This window comes from Priapulus caudatus, unplaced genomic scaffold, assembly GCF_000485595.1.
Source record: "Priapulus caudatus unplaced genomic scaffold, Priapulus_caudatus-5.0.1 Scaffold1628, whole genome shotgun sequence".
Taxonomy (NCBI): domain Eukaryota; kingdom Metazoa; phylum Priapulida; class Priapulimorpha; order Priapulimorphida; family Priapulidae; genus Priapulus; species Priapulus caudatus.
In genome coordinates, this window is record NW_014578689.1 from 36,859 (window position 1) to 48,334 (window position 11,476).

At 43.2% G+C, this 11,476-nt stretch overlaps 1 protein-coding gene across 1 annotated transcript in view; it reads right to left on the reverse strand.

The window, feature by feature from the left end:
* LOC106817197 (unc-112-related protein-like) overlaps positions 1-10,555 on the reverse strand; it is a 31,693-nt gene extending 21,138 nt beyond the window's left edge. The window contains exons 1-2 of the mRNA XM_014821864.1: positions 10,406-10,555; positions 7,410-7,614 (exon numbers count right to left, since the gene is read on the reverse strand). The gene's annotated coding sequence lies outside the window, so the exon portion shown is untranslated. The remainder of the gene's footprint in view (positions 1-7,409; positions 7,615-10,405) is intronic.
* Positions 10,556-11,476: the final 921 nt, after the last annotated feature.

Consider the following 11,476-nt stretch of genomic DNA (forward strand, 5'->3'; position numbering starts at 1 on the left):
CGGATTGTTACGAGTTATTACGAACACTTTACGAATAGATACGTATACTTTACGTATTCTTACGTATTGCTTACGTACGATTTGGGAAAAGCTGCAAAATTGAACACGTCATTTTCAGTTGTTATCAAGAGTTGTTCTCTCATATGCCATGTTGTCTCTCTGGATGTCAGTTGATGATAGATTGAGATTTGCGGGTGATACTCCATTAGGAGTGTTCCCAACTTTAATGTCATTAATGATCATAATAACATATATATATATGTACCAGGAGTAGATAATAGGTATATATATATATATATATAGCTGATATATATATATGGGCATGGTCATATATTAGTTTGTGGTTTGATGTCATTTAGGTTAGGGTTAGGGTTAGGGTTTGGATTATCAATCATTAATCATTAATGATATCAAAGTTGAGAACACTCCTAGTGGAGCGTTAGCCAGATTTGCAGGATTTTTATATACTTTTTGCCAAAAAATCGTAAGGACTCGTAAATACTCGTAACTAACTCGTACCTATTCGTAACAACACGTAAACAGGTCGCAACTAACACGTAAAAGCTTCGATGAATTGTAATATATCCGTAACAATCCGTAAAAGCTCGTAAAATGCCCGTAAGTTGCTCGTAGTTATCCGTGACAACTCTTAACAAATCGTGGAATTTTGCCGTAAATACATCGTAATAACTCGTAATAATCCGTAATAAACCGTAATTAGCTCGTAACAACACGTAAATCGCTCGTAAAAGTGGCTGAATCGTAAGGATCCGTGTACTTTTACGAATTGTGCGATCCGTAAGGACTCGTAAGAAAAATCCGTGTATGTGAAGGGGGTATTTAAGTATTGTAAAAATTACGTTCAATCTATCTGGGTTGGAGGGGAATATGACTTGTGTAAATACTAATAGAATATAGGGCACCGTAATCAAAACACTGTTATTCTTACACAATACTGAATCATAACTGCTATTGGTACCCCAATGGTTGATTATCCAATAGCAATGTGTTGACTATGTGTTTATTATAGCACCAGGGTACTGCAACTAAAATGGATTCTAGCGGCAACTGATTTTACTGTAAAAACAGAATGTGCAACAGTATTTAGATTTCTTGACTTCAGTTCAGGGTATTCTTTCACCATCAAAGCAATCAGGGTAACATTGCCCTTTACCACATTGTAACTTTGTACATTGTAACACTGTAACATTGTAACACTGTAACATTGTAACACATTGTAACTTTACCACAACTTATCTAGTGATGGGGTACCCACTATAGTTGCCATAAATTAATGCTACTTGGCAGAAATGCATGTACAAAGGCACAACCGCAGTGCCCAAGGTGGTACTCGAACGCCCAAACCCTTTAGCTCGAAGTTCTTAGTAGTAACCATTAAACCTCAACTGCACCAAACACTATGATATCAATAATGCAAACAATTAATCTCTGCTCTGATTTCTAGCTTCAGTTCTTCATGGTCTGCACAGTGTTCGCGCATGTCGAGAAAGACGAAGACGAGCATGCATTGCAGCTTTGTACCGGTAACGACAGAGTCGAAGCAGACAGCAAACCCGAAATGTGTTCACCATGTGATACTGCTGCTGCTATGAGCGGTCAACCTCCTTTCTGCTACTATACAGCAGGAGCACTTGCTGGCAAACAATCAATTCAGTAGATACCCGCACTCATACATTTTCTGCTCACATGCTTACTCGGTCGCTTTGCCTACCCGCTCTTTGACTCCCACCCCCTCTTCCGGTGTTTCAGTCTGTCATTATGCTGTCATTACCTCTCTCGCCCTCGCTCTCTCGCTCTCTCTCTCTCTCGCTCTCTCTCTCTCTCTCTCTCTCTCTCTCTCTCTCTCCTCTCTCTCCCTCTCTCTCTCTCTCTCTGGATGATTTTGTCATTTGTATTTCTTATTTGGTGACAATTCCACAATGACATCGACTAGAAAAAAGACATTACAGAGAGGCTAGTGTTTACTTACATTTTTAAGGCATTGCACCAGTGTAAGAACATGTGATTTTTTACAGATTTGCACTAAAATACATGCAACATCACGGCAATGGGACTTCCGTAAAATAAGCTCTACTTTATCGTATGCAATCAGGAATGTATTAATTGTTTATACTATATATATGTATATATATAATATATATATATATATATATATATATATATATATATATACACATACGAGTATATATACATATACGAGTATATATATTATACACTCCTGATACAATGTCGCATTTTCTCTATAATGTATGATTGCATAACTATATAAAAACTGAAAACAAAACATTGCATGGGATACGCGTTAATATAGTCACTAATGACCATCTCGAGGTTATTCTGTACTTGTTGTAAGTACTGTTGGATCTAATCAAGAGCGTATAAAGAAGGCCTAATGCGTCTGGCCTGGAAATCCTCCCCACGCACACACCTGCAACTCTAGTCACACTAGTAAGCTCGCCGTTTATATACTTCATCACGCTCATATTTCATAAAACGACGTGCATCAACGGCTCACGTTTTACAACGTGTGTGAGCCTTTAGTGCTGCTAGATCCACCTATTCAGTCTGTTTTACTCGGCCACCTATAATCGAGCAAATACTCTCATTCATTAGCAACTTCGCAGGCAGGCACAACCCGTGGGGGCTTGTTAGAGCAAGCACGGAGGCTTTAAATGCGCTGCCGTGGTATTTCAGCCCTTCCCATTCTTCTCTGGCGTGTGCGACGCCCGAGGATGTACAGCAACTGTCCATAAATCTCGACTGCAAACAATCTAAACGTGAGGCAGTTCTAGGCTGCCGAAACCCACTCAGCTTATTGGAAACCGAGGAGAGGGCTAACGCGAACATGAGACGATAGATCGTGGCGGTGAGAGGGAGGCGCTAGTAGATATATAGTCAGAGAAGCAGCAAGCACGAGAGGGAGAGAAGGAAGGAAGGGGTGGGCGAGACGAGAGACAGAGAGAGAGAGAGAGAGAGAGAGAGAGAGAGAGACGGAAGGGGTGGGCGAGACGAGAGAGAGAGAGAGAGAGAGAGAGAGAGAGAAAGGAAGAGAGAGAGAGAACGAGAGACAGAGAGAGAGAGAGAGAGAGAGAGAGAGAGAGAGAGAGAGAGAGAGAAGGAAGGGGTGGGCGAGACGAGAGAGAGAGATAGAGAGAAGGAGAGAGAGAGACACACAGGGAGAGAGATAAGAGATGAAAGACGAGAGAGGAGAGGGAGGAAGAGAGGGAGAATGGGAAGTAAAGGAGAAAAGGAAGAAGGGAAAAGGATATAGGGATAGACTTATATAAAGACAGACGCAGAGACGAAGAAAGCTAGATAGAGGGTAACGGAGAGAGAGAAGGTGGAGGAAGAGCGAGTGGGGTGGAAGAACTTGTAAGGTGTATCTTGAATCAGCTAGCAAAACATCGAGCTGTTAAAAACCAGCACACTGGCCTCCTCTACACACTACAACTACCATTCATTTTATTTTATTTATTTATTTATTTAGGCAATTATCCATCATATACAATACAAAGCATACTTTTACAATAAAATTCTGAATTCATAAAATTGGATAACTACCAAGGATATATACACAAAAAGCATGACTAGCACACTGAATGCATACAGTAGTAAATACAGCAGCCGTAGTTCTAAGTGCCGCCCAGTAGCATACACGTGTTACTCATTCATTGAATAAAAATACAATCTAGTACTATCTGCCAACCCACAAAAACGAGGTGGAATAGGGTATCCCCCAAGCATGGCTAAACAAGACTCCAGTCGGCCTATTCAGCATCCACGCACCCACGCAGAAGCTTGCTCCCTAGAGAGCATTCCACGGAGATGAATTAACTTTTAACATATGGTGCAATATCTCAGCACTTCAGTACATCTGCCGTGCACTGCGGTACGCACTTAGCCATGCTACAGATACACCACGGATGCCGAGATGTTCACGCATCAAAACACAATTTAATACCAGCACGGCTTCTCTTTTATCTGTCGCCATTTCTAGTGATTGATAGGAAAGGAACGGGGAACAGTAGCAGAATCCAAGAGTAGCTAGCTGTAACTGAATTAGTTATTTCCCCGTATAGTAGAAACGCTTGGTACGTATTGATATTCTGATCATGTGAGATGCACTGGCTGAACTCACAGTGGAAATATATCAAATATGTTCTTAGATCAAAGGCAGACTTTGTGATACTATTTTGTTAAAGAAATATGTTTTTGCACTGGGGAAAAACATGGTTAGAACTTAGAATTTACTAACTATCTAAAGTATTTAGGTCCTAACACACTGACCCACTATGGTTACACACCGTTACAGTGTTGCTACTGGTTTGTCGCAATGTAAGTGGAATGAAGGGAATATGAATTAGGTGTTCAGTAGCCTGTTTACCAATTTCAGAATTCATAAAATATTTTTTATCACACTTAAAAGTAGGCAGACTAGCTTTCTTCCATGTTCCACTATAATTAGTAATATAAATTGGCTAGAATTTCAGAATTAATAATCAGTTGCACTTTATATCAAGAAATGATAGAATATAGGTTATAATTGTTGATGGTGTTGATTAATGATAGACGTTGATTGTAAATGCTAGATATCCCACAAAAATAGATAAGATTATTAGTCTTATACCACAAAACGCTCCTTTTGACTTTTGATGATTATTGATTTGTTTTTATAAGTGATTATCAAATGGTTAACTTGCTGCAGCAAACGATCAGCTATTTTTTCTGATATTTCAAATATAAATTACCATTGGGATATCACTAACTATAATAATCAACTTGGTTCCAGTTAACTTGCTACCTGTACCGATGTCACAGTGCTTGTGTATTTTGAATTTTACATATTAAGTCTTCTTTCATGAACACTCGGTTTGTAAATTGAGTTTCACGACAGACACCCTAGAAAAACGTCAGAACAGGTTGCAAACTGTACATGCTGGAAAACCAGTCACAGCTGAATTAAAGTAATGAGCATTCATTCAAGGTTTACTCAATCTATGGTGCGAAAAATTCTACATGCTTTGTGTATGCCTGAATCCATGCGTTCATTTTCCCCATATGACCAGTAGCACCAGTGCATTCATGAGATGTATCCATATCCAAATTCATGCAGACTTCTTCACAAACGAGACGGCTGGTAAAACATCAACTAATGAATCTTTGATGCTACAATGAGGCATCCTCGATTCGAACGTTTCCAAAATACGTAAAGAACGACTATTTACAGTACTTCCTGGCTCCTGCCATATATGCTTTTTTTCTGGTGGACTGATCCAATAAGCAGATTGCAAATATAGTGTAAAGGTTTATTAAGAAACAACAATTATTAACATATCATCACCATGTCATGGATTACTAGTGGCGAGCGTGATCATCAATTTAGTCGAAATCTGGTGATTGATCGAAGAACGGTTTTATTTGAAATTGAATAATTCCTCTATCGGAGTAGCTGCATGTGCAACCTGTTTGCCTGCCCATAGTCTAATCGTGTCATTCACTGATGCGATGAATTTGAGTATATAATCCCATCAATTCCTCATGTATTTACTCTGCTTATATATATACACGGTCACCAGTTTTAAAAATAAACACGTTGTTCATCTGGATTGCATGTTTTATTTAAACTGAGTCTAAATTCAGTCGTTTTGATTAGTGATGATCGAAAATGATATATCATTACTTAAACAACAACAATGGTGCTATACAATGTTATTTCTACTGTCACATACTTGGTAACTTTATCTGGTATACATAATTAGGGTAAGTTAGGGAAGATTGGCTATGGCTATCTTGGCAAATCCATTCGTGGCAGAGTCATGTATTTTGCCAAATCTATTTGCTTCCACAAATAATTTATATATGTTATGACATGTCCAAATTTCAGCCCCAAATAACACTTTTCTAACAACAACGTCAGTACCGTGGTACCACCAACCAACACTGAATTTCACGCAAGTGTTTAGAGACCTTTTAGCACCTTACTTGATTACTGAGCACTATCCTGCTAAGACTGGCAATGACAGTAGCCTGAGGCAATGCGTGTATGCCAAGCAAATCAAGGACAGGAATTTACTATACACCCAACCCAAACAGTGAGGTCCATGCTGTGTCCGACAGATGACTTCACTTTGTCGCACTGTACATCAATAGATGTGAGTTCACACATGCTACTAGAGACAACAATCATATTCCCCTACCATGCCCAACTTATTTTTTTCTCAGACAGGTACCTTGTGAAATGTATGAATCAACAACTAGCGAAACTAGATGGAAATCAGATATCAGGATACAGGACCACTTCTTGCCATTTTCCCTACTTTGCAAAGCGTGTCTACATTTGCGAGTGTGCCCGTGCCACTACATGTGTACGTGTATGTGTACGTGCGTGTGTGTGAATTACTAATTAAGCTCAATGGTACAATTTGTAACCTAAAACACCATACTAGAGAGGACATGAAAAGGTCCCTATCGCATCACTCAACTATGAATCACAGTGTTCCCATGGCGTTTTTTGGTGTTTTTTGCGCGTTTCGAGGTCCTAGCAACGTGAGCACAGCAGGTCCTAGCCCAGCTAGGGAGGTCCGGGGGCATGCCCCCCAGAATTAAAAAAAAAGGTGCAATTTGGTGCATTCTAAGCTATTTTGGTGCATTAGCAAGAACAGTGATTTTCATCAGCAAGGTGGTGTTTTGGACAAATTTCTGTGTGGCGGCTGAGAATTTGAGCGAGACGGCCCGCCTCGCTCGTGTCAATGCAGGGGAAACACTGAATTATATAACACAGTGCAGGGTGCAAAATTAACACCAGCACAGAGTCAAATACTCCCCGATTTACTGTCTGACTCCCTGATTTGACATATGCAGAAGTCCGTGTGACTCCCTAAAAAATTCAGCTATACTAACTAGTTCATTCCAGAGCACGGCCTGGCGGAATCACCATGTTTTTTCAGCAAATGTCCAAAGAAAATTTGGCAGACGTGCATTGCAGAAGTGCTAGCATTCTAAATCTAAGAAAAGCATGCTTAACATTACATAGCTCCTTCTTATTACTATTTACACTTTCATCTGCAAAGGCTTCATCTTGCACTATCAAAATATTTTACATATTTAAAATGTCCTACTCTTCAATCACTTATAACATTTAAGATGTGAAGACTACAAAATACACACTGCACCCTAATAAATTATCAAGTATACTCAGTGGCTCACTTCACGACATCCCCATCCCTGTGCTCCTCACTCTCCCCATCTCCCTCTTCCCTCCAACACCCTTCTCTCCTCTAACCGTACCAAAGTAATGAGCTTATCTACTTAGCCATTCAACCACGACCTTCAAACTCCAATAGATAACACACGACTGTAGATTCTGAGCAAAGACTACTTGTTCCTACCTAGCTCTTCGACGAGACGGAACATGACTCCACCGATGTGAAGGTCGCCCATCACTCGCAGAGTTCGGGAGATATCCAGATCTGTCACATGGATGGTAAGCTCCCAGCTTCCATCGATGAGTTTGCCATCGGCCATCATTTTGACGGCGGGGTGTGTGTGTCGCCCAGTAACTTAAAGCTTTGTTTTCGATATATCAAAGTGCACCTAGAAAATAAAACGTCAGGGTTCTAACGTGCCACCCAATTCGTTTTCCGTGTATAGTTTCGAAATAACATAGCGCACCTACAGTACAAAGTTAAACATCATGAAGAGGGTTTCATGTACCATCTTGGCATCGAATTCGGCACCTTGATTCAATCACCACTTGCACCATTGTTGATGGGAATGGTTACGCAATACGTGTAAAGTTTGATGTAAATAAACCCACTTCAAATAATTGTTATTTTGAGAACGTAGTGAGTATTGTTAAGCGAGAAGGAAACTTGTGGCTAGGGAGGGGCTATACTTATAATACCTAAGCAAACGTTATTGTATTTAATTTTGACCTTTCATAGCTCTAGAACTATAGCCTTTCGCTCTGCTACATGTGTGATGTGGCAGTGTCTGTGGCAGAGCGAAGGGAGTCTAGGGAGAGCATCAGTGTTGTAGGTCTCGAGGCCGGTCTTGTCATCGAGACCAGACTCGAGACCGTTTTCCTTGGTCTCGGTCTCGGTCTTGGCCTCGGAGTGCAATGACTCGGACTCGGACTTGAGCCCTCCGGACTCGAGGACTCGGGTCGAGGCCGGCTCGAGGCCACTACATACATAGTACACAACTGTACATATTGTAACACGCAGTTTACAAGAATTTAAAACTAAAACTCTTAGATTTTCTAGATACACGGCCTAATCTTGTAACGTTTTCAATGGCTCGATTAAGATTCTTGTCCCTTTGGTTTGAATCTGCTGTCACTTCGTCCCTTTGCACTTTTTCTACCACTTCTTTCTCTTCTTCTACCACTTCGAAGGTACTAGCACTCTCTCATTTGGTTCAACAAGCCATGTCATTCACATAAAACAGAAATGGATTCGATACTTTGACACGTTTCGTATGACTCGTGTCTTTGTGTTTTCGGCTGACTATGGCAATGTTTCATGTTTATAAACATTGACGTCATATATGTGCACATGCGCAGTTTAACGGTTGGCAGCAAGCAGATGCGTGATATTGTTCGATACAAGCACACGCACGCACGCACGCACGCACGCACGTATGCACGCACGTGTACGTACACACGCACGCACGCACACACTTATGCACGCACGTGTACGTACACACGCACGCACGCACACACTTATGCACGCGCACAGGTACGTGCACACGCACGCACGCTCCCCATGCACGCACGGTACGTGAACACGCACACACCACGCCACGTCTATGCGCACATGCATAGCACGCACGCACACACTGTGTTACCAGCACACACCACGCCACGCGACGCACACATGCAACACATGTGTACCCTGCCACACGCAACACACGGACGCACGCACGCGACGAACGTGTACCTGCACACGCACGCCATGCACGTGTACCGGCACACACATGGCGCCACGCACACATGCACGCTCGTGTAAGTTTCACGACGCACGCACCACGCTGTACGTACGCACGCACACACTCAAAGCCACGCACGTGTACGGTGCACACGCACGCATGCACACATGCAACGCCGTATAACGTGCCCACACGCACCACGCACGAACGGTACCTGCACCACACCACGCCACGTAACGCTACGCACGCACACATGCACACACGTGTACCTGCACCACGCCACACACCGCACGCACGTTACGCACGCACGCACGAAGTGTACCTGCAACACGCACACACGCACGCATGCCCACATAGTACGTGCACAACACACGGACGCACGACGGCAATGCACGCTCGTTAAGTTCACACGCACGCATGCACGCACGAATGTACGATACACACGCGACGCACGTACGCACGCACGCCACACATGCACACACGTGTACACTGCCCACACGCACGCACGCAACGAACGTGTACCTGACACACGCGCACACCACGCACCGCCACGCACGACGTGCTTAAGTGTCACACAACGCACACACGAACGCATGCACACATCGTGTACGCTGCACACGGCACGCACGCAGCCCGCACATGCACGCGCACTACCGATAAACAGCGCTTTTATCAAAAAGACATGTCGGTCATTACATCTGTACAATGTCAAGGCAGCACACGCTGTCGCTTTCTGCCAAACTACACAGCAGTTACACGTGACCTAGACCTATGACGCACTGAAACATCCTATACACTTCGAATGTCTACGATGCACTGTTGCGATTTTTTTCCTTTTTTCCGATGTTTCCCTTTTTTCCCGATTTTTTCCCTTTTTTTATCAAAACTGGACTCAGACTCGGACTCGGGTGGTGTGGACTCGGACTCGGACTCGGGTGGCGCGGACTCGGACTCTGACTCGGGGGGTGCGGATTCGGACTCAGACTCGGACTCGGGGGGTGCGGACTCGACTACAACACTGGAGAGCATGTCCAGTAATAAACATCATCCTATCCAATCACCGTCCTGGACATATCATCTCTATCCTTGAACCAGTTCTAGAGCTAGACCTGTCAGCGTTATCGGAATCCTTGCAAGAAAAACACGCATTACAACTTGAATTTACATGGATACGATAGTATTAGTATTACAGTATTAGTATAGGCTATAGCCCCATCAAAAAGGTTTACACGGGTAACGATATCGTATCTGACTCTATTACTGATACACTGCCTATCGTCGGGTTACGAGGGAATCGTTATCGTTATCGCTACCAGTACCACTAAGTAATATTTATATACAAGTTAGGTATGTTCCTTGAACCACAATAACATGTGCCGATTGAGACTGCGTTCAAATAGGATCGTGGTTATCAATCGCAACTATTAGTATTAGTATTACTGCTACTGGCACCTACCTGATTAAATTTTACACACTCTAAAATACTTCTATCGGACCCAGCACTGAAAAATTTCCGATGCGAATGTAAACACGCAGGCATGAAACTAATCTGAAAGTACACACCCTTCTCAACTTGACGCGGGTCTTCCGGCAAGTGACATCAATCAATATGGCCGAACGACACCCACAAATCTTATAGCGATTCTGATTGGGTACTATTTTGTGACGCACACCACTTGTGAAAAGCGAAGAGACGAAAGGCAGACGGAGCGGTCTCCGGTGGCGCAATCACATATGAGAGAAATATATGCTTGTAATACTATATATATGTAGAAAAGCGCATGTATTTACATCATTACATCAGCAAAAGTACGCCATGCGCTGGGTATAGACTATGTATAGTGGCATGTAAAGGGTGCCGGAAGCAGGGGCGTGTACAGGATTTGCACCGGGGGGGAAGGGGTCTAACCGTAACCCAAACTTGCGAGCACGCGAAATTTTTTGAAATTAGACCCCCTTAGATGCGTTTTCTGCGCGAGCAGGGGCCGGACGGGGGGTCCGGACCCCATGGACCCCCCCCCCTGTACACGCCCCAGGGAAGTGGAGGGGGCATAACTAAACTTTGCTCGTCGATCATACATGCTCTTACATAGCAGGAGTAAAGCGAAAATTCGTAAAGTTTGAGAAACTATGACCTCGAAACACGACCCGCCTTTACAACTTTTTTTAAAGAATGCCATATATTTTCTAAGTTACGCATCGCTGTCAATATAATATTCTATGCATGCAGCTATCAAACCAGGGCCCAGGCCGTTGGGTGGGCAAATCCAAATATATACGGCTCTCGTGCCTGCATCGTAGGTGTGTGCCATAGATATCTTTGCTAAGTGTAGATATAGCATATATATTGTGTGGATATATCATATAGCACACACACACACGCACGCACACCCGCACGCACGCACGCACGCGCGTGCGCGCACACACGCACACGCACACGCACACACACACACGCACACGCGCACGTACGCACGCACGCACGCACGCACGCACGCACACACACACACACACACACACACACACACAC